Raw genomic sequence first — 10,856 nt, forward strand, 5'->3', positions numbered from 1 at the left:
CAACTCACGTGACCCCGGCAGAAAAAGCGCCAAAACTCAAATTATTAACTTTTTACAATAATGAATACAATACCAATGTTCGGAGAGCATTGTTTGGCACGTCTTGACGTAAGGATTTGTTAAAATTCTGCTTATGACGAAAATTACCCTGCTTTGAAGGGAGTTTTTAACGCACTTTGTTTGATTGCGTCTGTGTTGAGATATAAAACGGAAAATCGATACGTGGGATTATAGAGAATGTTTTGATCTTTCCTCTTCCCCAAAAAAACATCACCGAAGAAGTTGCTCCATCGAGTTTTAGGCTTTTTTTCGTTCTTTTTGACCGTTTGGGACTGGTTACTATCAGCGCATGCGTCGTACTCTAATTTCCCGCCATCTTTTTTGCGTTCCGCTGGACAAGAGCAACGACGGCTACGGGAACGAGATTGCGATGAAATGTTCGGACTGAGTTTGGACATTATTTTCGTGGAAAACTCACACTAAAAGGAGCTGTATAGGCAGGATATCGACTTAAGGAAAGATTATGAACACGAAAACGACGCTGGGAGAACACTGTGTTTTTGAGCAAGGTAGGTTTTCAAGTTCGTTTCTTTTTCAGGTTTTTCGGGAACTCAGTCTGCTCATGAGTCTAATATAAATAAGCTTATTAAAATATAATTTGGCAGACAAAATTACGATCTGTCAGCTTGTTCGCAAAAGCGGACTTGTGTATGCAGGGTAAGGTTATTGGTGTATTTTTTAGCGTATATGTTATAAGTTCTACCAGACTGCCTTTGATGCCTTCAATTACATGGATGTCTTCTGAAGTCCTTTGCCAAGGTTCACCCCTGTTTATTGCTAAATAACAAGTTCTGAGTCTACAACCATCATCGTGCGAGACGTTGCTTTCCTCAAATCATGGCTGTATCTAGTCAATATTTGTTGCACCTGCTTTGTATGAACTTCTCGTCGATCGGTCATACTTTCATCGAGGTCACTCATACCGATGCTGATGGGTAGGTTGGCCATTTGCTGATTGATATCTGCGGCGAAAGCCACAATTTCGTCCGCTTTTCCGATGTCCACATAGCTCTCTGTTTCGGTTTGCGTTCCGTGTGATTTTTTTTCCCGCTGTTTCGATCTGCGTAGCAGTGTCGGCAGTGGAAAGCGTCGAAAACAAATTTTCCCGATTAGCCCACCGTTTTGTCAGTGCTGAAGAAGCCAATACTGCCTTTTTCTGGTGCCTGGGCATACTTTTAACCCGCTTAGCCCATAGCTTAGCCCAGAAACCTCAAGAAAACGAAACGTTGTTGCAACAGACAAAGTTTTTTTCCCAATTTTATGCACTAGTCATTTGTTTCCCCCACCCCCTGACCCCCGGGGATGGGTAGGGAAATTACATTTGAATGGTTGTAAAGTAGGTGTATTTCCACTGGGGACTAGAGCAGACAAACACACGTAATTCCCCCACCCCTCTGTTCCTAAAAGATTCTGAGTCATCAAGGGAATGTTAGGGAGATTACCACAATATACAGTTCTTGCCATTTGTGTGTGCCACATGAACTATATTTATAAGTAACGAAACAAAAAAAAAAAAAAAAAAAGAACTGGATAGAAACAAGACAGGAATAAGCGACCAATAAAGAAAAAGTTTAGACTTCTCCCGCCGCCATATTGATTTTGCACGTGTGAAAATACTCATTACCATTGCTCTTCCTTTCTTTTCAGTCCCAGTCCTCCTAGGAACGAATTCCCCGATATTCCCCCTGTATGTTCCCAGAGGGGTAGGGCAGAGGAACGAAATTCTTGTAATTTCCCTACCCCCTAGAGGCGTAATTGTCGCGCAATCTCGCGTAATTGCCCTAGTAATTTCCCCGTATGTCCCCACTATCCCCGGGGGTCGGGGGGTGGGGGAAACAAATGACTAGTGCATTATTTTGTTTACAAGATTTATATTTCCCGCCATTTTGGCGGCAGTCCGACCGGAGACCCGCATTGTGCGGATTACCGCTGGAGTTTATGTTTGCAGTTGGCAATATAAGCGTCCTTAGCAACAGGTTTGTAGTTAAGAGTATCCCCCCTTAAGCTCCCTATTTGTAGGTGATAAATAGTAAAAGGCCAAGCACGCTACCCTGGGGGACCCCGAAAGTTGTAGGCTGGGTCTCGTACAAGACCCCATTTGTGCAAACACTTTAAGTGTGCATGGTTAAGTAGGACCTAAACCATCGGACAGCAGAGCGATTCATTCCCGGTAAAGCTAACTTATCTAACATGATGATGCGATGATCTAAGGTGTCAAAGGCCTTGCTTAGGTCCAAAAATATATGGCCAGTTAAAGGGAACCGCCACTGTCTTAACAAGTGTCACATAAAATGTTCCAATTTTTTATCGTCGTCCAAAGATCGGCCTCAACGATTTCCGGTGCCGCCATCTGAAATGTTGCGCAATGCAGGTTGGGTACTGATGACGTTTCGTGGTTGCTTTGATGTCCGGTTCACGGGAACTTTGAATCAAGATCTCTTTCGTTGTAGAAAGCAAACGAAAACCAGAAAAGATATAAGCATAAGTTTCCATGTTTTTCCGAAAGATGATAGACGTGCATCGATTCACGCTATCTGAAGGAAGATTCTTCCAAAACATTCCCCCTCAGCCCGCATAACAGGGCATCGACCACAAAAGCCGAACAAAGAGATCGTAAATGCCTAAATTTGGAAGCAAAGTACTGCTTTCTTCTTCTTCTTCTTCTTCACCTTGATTTTCTCTTCTTTCTTCGCTTGATGAGTATTCTGGTTCCAACTTATCCCTGGAAGAAGAAGCTGTACTGAATCTCGCCAGGAAAACATTCACAATATTCAAACAAGGTAAGGAGATACGCAACGTCATCAGTACCCAACTTGCATTGCGCGACATTCAAGATGGCGGCACCGGGAAGCGTTGACTCGCCGATCTTTGGAAGATGATACTAACAAAACCAGTAGAGTGGTAAAACTTCCGTTAGAAACTTGAATTCGAAGCGGTTCGATCTTAAACACGTGATCTTAAACGAATTGTCATCTTGTTGAATGCCATGGCCGCCAATGCACTTTACACGAACCACGTGACAACTTTTTAATGTCATGTGACGACTTCTTTCGCGGATCAGGTGATAAGTTTTCTGCAGCCCGCATTTCAAAATTCTAACGGCAGATTTGCCACTCTAGTGATCAAGTTGATGGTAAAAAACTTTTTTCACTAGGTAATGCATTTTTTTTTTTGTTACAGATATTCTTATAAGTACACATGGAACATTTTAGGGGATATTTGTTCAAACAGTGGAGGTTCCCTCTAATAATACAGTTAGTCATGATCATTTACCAAATATGTCATTAACAATTATTCACCAAAGTGGGGGTGAATAGTGGTGGATATTTACCGAGCCGCGGATAAGCTATTGCCTTCCTATTTTAATACCTTTTTTACTTCAGTAGGAAATATTCATAGCATATAGCTATAATACAAGAACTGCAGCAACTCATACCATCTTTCTCGAGTAAGAACCAACTATGGAATATATTTAACATTCGTTGTCAGGGACCCAAAGTGTGGAATTCTTTTGGGAAAATGTTAAGTCAACTACTTTTTTGACATGTAAAGGCAATCTAAAAAAGAATTTGTAAGTAAATGTTAATTTCCTGATTTCTTTTTCGTGCTATTTATTATAGCAGTATATTTCTGTATTACTAATTTTGCCTTATGTAATTTATTTGCTGCTTCACGTGTGTAATTTAGTTACTTTGTTGCATTCGAGGAGCACGCATTTTAATCATGTCAGTTCCGCGGGATGTCCCTCGGCTATCGATTGTGATGTCATATGATTTCAGCGTTTGGACGCCATTTTGTTCGGCACAAATAACCTCTATCCCATGTAATAGTGTTACGGCTTGCCCAAGGGAAGTCGAGTCCTTTTGCATGCGGGGTTAATACCTGGATTGGTGACCGTTCGGCAATACCCCGTGCTGAGGAGTCACGCTGTTTAGCTATCCAGCAAGAAAAGCTAAGCTGATATTGCATTATAACACATGTATTCCATAATTTTTTTTTCATAAAATTATTCGTAACAAAATAACAGTCAAAATTCTTACTGTGTGATACCTTACTTACTAGAAAAGGGTACAAAACGATTCTCCCCAAAATTACGATTACTTTGAAATGCCTCGTCAATGACAAAACAGAATCCGAACGCTCCTCACTAATCGTTAGGTAGATATTAGGTGTCTGTGTCTGTTTGTTGTTGTTTTTTCATGTCCATTTTATGTGCGTGTTTTCCGACCCAAGCTTTTCAGGTGAGCTTTGTAATTTATTACGTGGGATCCCCCCCCTTAGGGCAGACGACGTTATAAAATATGGGGACCGTTTGTTTTTCCTCGTATCCACAAATTGTAACGTTTGATATAATTGGCTAGTTTCAGTAAATAGGAAATAGAACGGCTTATTTTAGTGGTCATAATTCATTCTACGTCATCCACATGTCATGGTCATTGTCTATTTTGTGTTTTCTTCGTTTGTTTCCCGAAATCGGAGGGCACGAGAGAATTTCTACTGTCAATCGCCTGGTTTCGCTATAAGGGTAAGTGTTGATTTCTATTTAAGCCATCAGTAACTGTCTGCAGTGAAACGGATTTGGTGCTTTCCGATTACGGTGTAGATATTCCAACCCTCGTATTAAATGTGGCTTCTGGAATATTTCACGGCATTTATTAATGAAGAACATGCTTTGTTTTTCTTTTTCAGAGCACTATTGAAAGCACTACCTAAAAAGTTTGAGCAACCGCGTGGAAAAGGCTCTCATGAAAGGAATTTTTCGAATTGCCAAAATTCCCAAATTGTTGGAAATAGGTTTATCTAGCTACTGTCAAAATTTGATTGCATCAAGCAGAGCGCCTTTGAGTGGTAATCTTTACATTGTTATCGGCAAGGCAAAAATTAATTTTTAGGAAAACAGCGCCCCAAGGAAAGCCTTTTGCATCAGACGAACAAATTCCGCCCCAACACCTTTCCCAATAATTGACCAATCAGAGAACGCCACTTTTTTTCCGGTCACAGCTTTTAATCTCTCACAAGTGCTAGGGTGCCACCAGCTCATATTCTTCTGATTTTTGAAGTATGTTTTCCGAATGGATCGGCCTTAATGCTAAACAGAAAAAGGACGCGCACATCGATCTCATCAAACACAGCAGCAGCAGCAGCAGAGAAAAAGTTGAAGCGGACCAATGCAAAAGCTATGAACAGTAGCACAGTGTAGGATATGCGTAAAACCCATCGCAGAAAGATGGTGACGGCTAGATCAGTATGCGGGCTCGTTATGTGAATCTCTTAAATAGTATTTCGCTTCTCGTGTAGTTAGAAGACTATGGGAAATGCCCCTGGTCTTCTTTATCGCTACAAGTGTGTTCGTTCTCGTTCACTGATAGTGACGGTACTGAGAGAGCCTGATTTAGCAGCTCTTGAATTCCCATGATTTTTATTCAGATGCTACGATAATTTATTCGCCGATATGCTTCGTCATTTGCAATAAAAATGAGGCATCAACTGCCAGAATTGCCGAAAATTTCACAAGTATTTGTCTCCAGTTTAAAACCAGTGGCGTTCACAAAAAGAAACTCTAACCCTGCGTCCCCAGTTTACATTATGCTCGATATATTGGCCGTTTTTATACTAGAGACGCATAATTCGTCTGGGACGAACTTGGGCAAACATTTTTTCTGCGTCTGTTAAATTCGTCTAGTATAAAGACGGCCACAAGACGCATTATGCGTCTGGACGAAGAATTTATTTTAGTGCGTCTTCGAAGACGCACTAAACTGGAAAGTTCGTCCAGACGCATTATGCGTCTAGTGCCCGTCTTTATACTAGACGAAATTAACAGACGCAGAAAAAGTGTTCGCCCAGGTTGGTGCAAGACGAATTATGCGTCTCATATAGTTCGTCATGAGAGACGCATAATTCGTCTGGACGGATTATGCGTCTCTAGTATAAAAACGGCCATTGTCTGAGTTAGAGAACAGAATTTGTCAGAATAACAGAATTTACAGACGTTCTGAGACCTTTTTGTCGGAGCAATCCACTGATGATGACCTTCCGGATCAAAATCATTTGAAAAGGCCGGCATTGACACTCTCTCAGCGGCTTCCACGAAATTTTATCATCGACATTACGATTGTCTCTGGTATGTCCTTTAACTTTTACCGCCAGAAAATATGTAAAGTACTGATTCCTTTACTGTTCAATCAGCCTCGCAATTTTTCTTTTTGTGTTTTTTTTAAATTCAAAGTAATGACAGCAAAATATTCTGGGAAAGGTTACTGGTGTATCCTGCATATTTTGACATTGATCATGTCTTGTGTGCGTGCGTGCGTGCGTGCGTGCGTGTGCACGTCCATTCGCTCGTGGCTGATAAAGAGATGGTTGATCAGGAATTGCGTTAGCCTGTACTTAGTGTACAACAAATTAGGAGAAAAACGGCATGGACTGTGGATCAGTTGCAAAAGTTTGCCCCGATTCCGGACTTAGCTCATCCTGGTAACTTGGAATGAATCTCATGGTTAATATATCCCTCGAGCTCGAGTAGCTTTTGGACGGCATGTTGTTGTTATGGTTCACTGACGAAAATCGATTAATAAGCGGCATACACTCCGTCGTTATACATAAAATCACAAAGGACCGAAACAAGCATTTTTGTAATGACTTCATTAAGCGAGGCAAGGGCTGTAGCCATGCCACAAAACATAGACAAAGCAAGTTTGTTTGCAAAAAAAACAATAGCTCTGAATATGCCCTGTTTACATTCTTTGCATTCCGTCTTATTTGTTCACGTGCACGTTCACGTGCAGTATAAAGCATTCAGACCAGTGACTGTGCCTCTTTTACAGTCTGAAGTGATCTTAATTTGTGACCAGTTCTGTTAACTGAGATTCTTACTTCTGCTTCCACATTGCGCAAGGTCATTAAGATAAGGAAATTGAGAAATAGTTACGATATATATATTTTTTTCATTTCCCCGGATTACATAACCTACAATTTGAGCGCAGCTTACATAATACACGAAATACCTCGATTGAATGGCATCAACAACACCACACAACAAGGGCACCCAACGAGCAAATCAAGGCAAGAGCTTTTGAGAGACATTTTTAGGCTCCTTGTAATGTTTAAAGAATGTCTAAAGAGATGTTTTTATCACCTCGAAGAATTCGATCTATTCGGATATCTTAGCTGAAAATTGAAGTGTCCGAAAATTTTAGGGAACGATATCTTCATTTGAGTTTGGACAGGCGTGCGAGGCATGCGAGCCAGGGCTGCGAGGCATGCGAGCCAAGGTGGCGAGTCAACATGGGAATCACACAGTTATTGAAACTTAACCGTTTTAAAATGGGTGCTAAAAACAACAGTTTATCAGCGCTATTTGAAATGGGTCGCATGATTCGCTGGCTCGCAGACTGTCCAGCCCCTCTTCATTTCAAAAACTGCTAGCTGAGCGTTACCTTCTAAGCTTATTAAGTAGACCTAAGTAATTAAGTAAGTAAGTAAGTATGGTTTATTCAACTACAATGGCAAGAGATCCTGGATAACAGTAGTTATATCGCATAAGCTACACATTACGTATCATACTACATAATAAAATTACTGAATTTAATTGTTACAAACTCGCTAAATCTCTTCGTGTTTAGTTTAGGGGTCAACGACCGGCTACGTCCTGAACGGAGACTGTAGTCATGTTGAATGGTGTCCCTGTGCAGGATCTTGGTGTTGTAATCTAACCGAACCATTTGCTCATCCGAAACTGCTACAATCATGGGTGACCTTTTTAAGTGCCAAAAAGTGCACAAATACCCTTTCCGAAAACGTAAGGGACTACTTTTACCTGGCTGCGAATCTTTTAAGTGATGTTTTAGTAAAGAAATCCGTAGCTGTCTGGCAACGTAAAACCGAAATTCTTAGACTGAGTTTGACTCACACGAACACATATTTGACCGAAGATTATCGTTGGGTGCCCCTGAAACAACAACAACGCGGACCACAACGATCTTGATTCACTCATATTTACAAGGGCACAATATACGGCGCGTAAAAATTCTAATCGAGTCGGGGAAGGGTAATCATACAAGAACTTAAAATGGAGGAAGCTAATATTCTAACCCCGATCGATACCAAAACGGGTTTTCAGGTTTTTGCTGGACGGAAACTCGTACGGCCTTAAAGCAAGCGTTCCGTCGAAACGATAAAGCGAGCGATTTGGTCACAAACAAGACGCAAGGCATTTGCATGAGAGTTTCCCATCTCTTGTAAGGCGCACTTGTTTAATTGGGCTTAGTTCACTTCTTATGTAATCCGCGGTTAATCTTCAGTTATTGTACAAACCTCTGCCCCCCCCACCCCCCAATGAGCTGAATCGGAGCCACTTGCGGTCACATGGTGCCATGGAAGATGCATATACCCAGCGATTTTAAAGCCCTCCTCTGTGAAAAAAAAAAAAAAAGAGTATTGTATAAACAATCAGTAGTTTTTTTCAAAATTCCTGATCGCGTCTAGTATCATTACATAGGACTCCTGGGACTTCTATTCAACATCGTTGATCTTTGACCAAGTTTAAGGATAAGAATTTTAATTACATGAACGAGAACAACATAAGATAAGTGATTTACCGATTATTTTGAGCAGTTGCAACTCTTCTTAGGCATGATCATGACCGTGCATGAAAAGATCAACAAATCCTCCTAACTTTCGATGAGAGTTTCATTCACTCTTTTATATATTCTATCTCTCCAACGCACCAGGGAAATGCTGTTTCTCGTTTGGCTATGAAGTTACTGCCATTAAGCTGATTTCGTGAGAGGTATGAATATTTTGACTTGTTCGTTTTTTTTTGGGTGGGGTTACACAATAACAGCATGTTGTTGTAACCCTGTCAATTCCTCACATTTTTCATTTCACTCCTCCCCTCTCCTGACTGAATATTGATGATTTGTTTATCAAGTTCGGTTTCATAACAAGAAAAATTTATCCCCCCTCCCCTTCACTGAGAAAAAAAAAATTCCATCCCGGTCACCTTGCCCATCAGTTCTCCACAACAGTAGCCTCGGATGATCTTGTGAAGTAAAAAGATTATGTCTTTTAAGATTCTAACGTCCCATTGTTGAGGACAAGATCGCTAGACTCGAAATTCTTAGAAGGATTAATGATAAACTCGATCGTTCTTCATTCCTATTAGACAATGGTATGGTTACGATTGAACCAATGGTTGCGTTATAAAGTGAAGCTATGATCTTCGCAGTTATGAGAGCAATTTTTGCAATTCCGTAGAGAAGCCTGAAAAATTCAGGACTTCAACGGGGTTTGAACCCGTGACCTCGCGATTCCGGTGCGACGCTCTAACCAACTGAGCTATGAAGCCACTGACGTTGGGAGCTGAACTTTTCAGGCTTCTCTACGTAATTGCAAAAATTGCTCTCATAACTGCGAAGATCATAGCTTCACTTGATTTCATATCCGCAGTTCATATATGATTCATTTCATATACCATCATATACCATTTCATCATTGGTTGCGTTATAGCCATGCAAAGAATTGTATAGTTCATTTTAGGATCAGCTACCGACAAACAACAGTGTTAACTGTCTTTCAAACTAACTTTGGGTCAACTGGGCAATTTCGCGGAGCGCACCAGAGTTCGCGGAAAAGTGTGTGAGATCTCTTCCCCCCCCCCCCCCCCCACCCCTGGCGGAAGGGGAAGACTCGCATATGAAATGGTAGGGGATGCTCGTCGTCTCGCTTAGGGGGTGTAAATTTCGGATTTTGGTCTCACTTAAGGTGTTCTGGGGAAAACGCCATCATATGTAGCCTATATGTAGGCCGGGACGGTCTCGTTTAGGGTCTCATACAAAGAAATATAAAAATATATGGTTAGCATGTTTTAAAAATGGTCTCTTTCAGGGGTCAAAAAATCCTGGGCGAAGCCCAGATTGGTCTCTTTTAGGGGTTTAATTCAAAATTTCCGACTAGCATCCCCACCCCTATATATGCTAAGCCCCTCCCGGGCTCTCGGCAAGGGAAGCTTTAGGAGAACACAAGGGATGCAGGCAAGGACAGTGATATCCGCCGGAACTCCTTGGCAAGTTGAGTTCTTGGAATTTTGTTTTCAGTCTTCTAAGTTGTCAGGTCTGAGAGCAGGAGAGACAATAACTTGCAAACATAAAAAAGCAGGAAAGCAGCGATTATCAATGTTGCAGGAACTTCTGCCTTTTCAGTGCAGATAACCCTAAACCTTAAATACCTTTTCGTTTTAAAATCTATCTTCTTTTGCGGCTTTCGTTTTTATCACCCTTTGTGTGTAAGGATTTTTTTTCGAAGGAGTTGTATTTGAATCATAGGCGAGACAAACCCGTTCTTGTCTTAGAAAAGAGAAACCACCCACAAAGCTCCCTAAAATAGTTCAAACCTCGTCATTCTTAAATCCAATCCGAGGAACACAGCATTCGGCAGTTATCCAGGAACCATCTTCAGTAGTCTCTTAGTGAACTTTCAGTTTTGATATCTTAGAGAAAGAAATTTCCGGTCTCTTCTGATTGCTTTGCGATTCAGTTTCAGAAGTTATCTTCGGTGCCCGACAAGCCTTGACAGGAGACATGGTATCTAACAGCACAGCGAATACGTACTTGACAAGGAACTCGTAAAAAAATGAATTGCATAATAACTTGGCGAAGATAGTTTTCCAGCAATGCGTAATTGTCCATATCGATTCCAGATCATTTTAGGAACTTAGATTTTCAAACTTGGGGAGGCGGAATCCTCAGACTAAATAATTTGCCATTCTCTTTGACGAACTGTCCCAGGTATTTTTC

This window comes from Montipora capricornis, chromosome 10, assembly GCF_036669925.1.
Source record: "Montipora capricornis isolate CH-2021 chromosome 10, ASM3666992v2, whole genome shotgun sequence".
NCBI lineage: Eukaryota > Metazoa > Cnidaria > Anthozoa > Scleractinia > Acroporidae > Montipora > Montipora capricornis.